This window comes from Nicotiana tomentosiformis, chromosome 11 (assembly GCF_000390325.3).
Source record: "Nicotiana tomentosiformis chromosome 11, ASM39032v3, whole genome shotgun sequence".
Taxonomy (NCBI): domain Eukaryota; kingdom Viridiplantae; phylum Streptophyta; class Magnoliopsida; order Solanales; family Solanaceae; genus Nicotiana; species Nicotiana tomentosiformis.
Window position 1 is genome coordinate 10,846,167 of NC_090822.1, and position 3,437 is coordinate 10,849,603.

Genomic DNA, 3,437 nt, shown 5'->3' on the forward strand with positions numbered 1-3,437 from the left:
GGGGTTTCGTTGAGGTAAGTTACTTGAGCCCTAATACTTGTATATATGGTGATTTTTCGTTGTTTAATCATGGTAATTAGTTAAAATGAGGGGTTATGGCTTGGAATATTTGGAGAGTAATTGAAGGATTTGAAGGACATAACGATGTCGGATTTTGATGAATTTGGTATGGTTAGTCTAGGGAGAGGTCAAGGTTTATTATTCTACCATTTTTGACTGATTTTGAGACGTGGGCCCGGGGGTCGGATTTTGGTCGGTTTCGGATTTTTGGCATAATTTGATAGTTTTTCTTGCTGAATTCATTCCATTAGCGTATATTGATGGTATTGTACTGATGTGAATAGATTCAGAGCATTTGTAGACCAAGTCCAGAGACGAGGGCATCCCAGAGTTGGATCTTTACGCTGTTAAGGTAAGTAACAGTTTTAACTCTGGCTTTGAGGGTATAAACCCGGAGATTTGACATCACGCGATGGTTTGGAAGTGATACCCACGCTAGGTGACGAGCGTGTGGGTGTGCACCGCGAGGGATTGAGACTTGGTCCGTCCCGTGAGGCTGTGAGGCCTAATAGCTATTATCTTTGGTTATGTGTTTATTGGTTGTTGAACTTGTATGCCTTCATGTTAGAGATCATGCTTAGGCTTTATTCATGCTCACATTATTTGTACTCAGTCATAGAAATTATTGAACCTGTTTACCTCAGTCTCACATGATGTGGGTTGTGTTCCCTTATTTGTTGGTGATGATGAGGCTAGTGAGGTACATGATTGAGTGAAGTCGAGGGTCTGATTGTGAGGATATTAATACCATAGCGCATGAGTTATCCGCGTAGCACGTGAGTTGACCGTGCAGGTCCAAGTATTGATACCATAGCGCGTGCGTTGTCCGCGTAGCACGTGAGTTGACTGTGCGGATCCAGGTATTGATATGAAGGCACGCGAGTTATCCGTGCTTAGAGCATGGGCTTTGGAAGCCCCTCCGGAGTCTGTACTTACCCCTAGTGAGCGTAGAGTGTTGAGTGTTTTGAGTATTGAGTGCGAGTGATGAGTGATGGAGTGACACTGCTGTGAGGTTGTATTTATTTGTGTTATTGCTGCATTTATGTGTTAAACTTCTTTGTGGCATTTACTGAGTTATGGAATTTACCTGTTTATTTCTGTTTATTTTTAAATTGTGAAAATAAATAATTGGACTGTTTTACTTAGCTCGTCACTATTGCTCAGTTCCTTAGTTATTTCTATTACTTGCTGAGGTGGTTGTACTCATGCTACACCCTGCACTTTATGTGCAGATTCAGGTGAGTTAGAGCGCGACGATCGTTGAGTTCAGGCGGGCTATTTGTGGAGATTGCAAGGTAGCTGCTAGCGTCCGTAGGACCTTGTTACTCCTTTTATCATTTCTTGTTTTGGATTGTTTCGACAGTTATACAGTTTCATTTCTTAGTTCATAGATTTAGATGATCATGACTTAGTGACACCCCGATGTTTGGGGCTCGTTTCCGTATTTCTAAAATTATATTTAAAGTTGATTTAGTTTATGAGAAATTCAAATGTTGAAATGCTTTATTTAAATTCTTATAATCGGTTTAGTAGTAATATTTTGGGGAATAAGCTTGCCTTGTAATACTATAGGTGCCATCACGACCATGGTTAGATTTTGGGTCGTGACATTGGAGGAACCTAATCTTGACCGTAAAGCAAATCCAAATTTGGATGTACTTGTCTTTTGGAAGGAAAATAGACTAAGTTTCCCAGAACTCTCATTGATGGCACGAGATGTCTTGAATATACCTATTACCACCGTAGACTCGGAAGCTACCTTTAGCATTGGAGGTCGCATTATTGGGAAGTTTCAAAGCTCTATTTTACTTGTAAATGCGGAGGCGAAGTTGTGTACTAGAGATTGGCTTTGCGGGCAAGAAGGTAAATCATTCTATGTATATCATTTTTTTATTTTGTTCTTCTATAATAGTATTTCAATAAATTAATTTTACTTTTTCTTGTTTGTTTTTTTGTAAGATTGCAATGAATCAGATAGCGAGGAGGATGAAATTGCGGTAGACCTTCAGCCGTATCTTGATAAACTTAGTTCGCATTAATAGGTAAAGTTGTGTAAATAATTATGGCTAGCTTATGTAATGCAGTAATACACTTTCTGTCTATTTGGAATTTGGGGGGGGGGGGAGGGGGAGGTATTGATGAAGTTGCAATAGACCTATTAGTTTTTTATTTGGTTATAATACTGCTGCTCGGTTAAGAGAGCATCATCAAGTATTAGCACTAATGACTGTTTTTCTTGAGATGCAGGTTTGTTATGGAGTAAGCAAGAGAAAATTATTGAAGGATGTTCTGGATTTTGTGCTATGCTTGGGAAAGTTGCATTTGATGTCTAGTCTTTGTGGTTTATTATGTTTTTGCTACATTATGTATCTACTATTTTTAATCTACAACAATATGTATCTACTATTTTTAATCTGCAACATTATGTATCTAGTTAATGACTTCATCTGCAGTACTATTGACTTATTTGTTATTGAATGATACGAAAATGGTGGAAGAAGTAGTTGTTGTACTAGTTGTTAGGAAGTCAGTAGCTTGAGAAATCGCATAGCAGCGCTTTGGAGTAGCATTAATGAATTTATAAACGATTGCTTGTATTGAGTTATGCTTAAAATTTCTTTTTACACAAACATATTAATACCTTGTGCTCCTAATCTTGTTACTAGTAGTGCAGAAAACAACAGTTAGTCTTGGAGCTCCTACTCTTATGCCATTAGCTCCTTGTGCCATGTAAAATGGATAAAATGGGTTGTGCCCACTTTTTAACCAAACCCATATTTTACCCAACCTGTATTTTACCCATATTAATATGGACGGGTTGGAATCCAACCCATTTTTGTTCAACCCGTTTTCAACCTGCCCAAATCCGATCCAACCCGCTCATTTGTCACCACTAGCTTAGACTAACAGAAAAAGTTGGCAAGTTCAAAAAGGTTTCTTACTGTCGCGCCCCGTTTTCTTGTAAAAGCGAGTTTCGACGTGTGACAACTCTTTTAAATGGGTATTAAAAAGAGAAGAGTCGCCACCTAACGATTTTAAAATGCGTTAGGGCACCTATTTGTAAATAACTCTGTTTGACCAGTCTGTATCACCAAAGGTCGGGTAAGGGCTCAAATTATCTCAAAGGAAAGGTGTTAGGCACTCTTCGAGGTCCACAGTTGTGGGTCCCGACGAAACTTTAGACTATGTGGATTATATAATTAGGCAAGGTGATCAAATAAAAGGAAAATTTAGAAGTCGAAGAGTCTTATTAAAACACATGAGAATCTGTATAAATCTTAATGACTACAAAGATACAATTACATCGATCTATGTTAAATGACTAAGTATAAATAACAAGTACATAAAAAAGAGAGGGTCCAAAGTTTTTTAGCCTA

General features: G+C 38.2%; 1 long non-coding RNA gene across 1 annotated transcript; it reads left to right on the plus strand.

The window, feature by feature from the left end:
* Nucleotides 1–1,319: 1,319 nt before the first annotated feature.
* On the plus strand, nt 1,320–2,144 carry LOC138900815 (uncharacterized). The gene is made up of 3 exons (XR_011412109.1): nt 1,320–1,355; nt 1,633–1,923; nt 2,020–2,144. It is a non-coding gene; the product is annotated as an uncharacterized lncRNA (long non-coding RNA).
* The last annotated feature ends 1,293 nt before the right edge of the window (nt 2,145–3,437 follow it).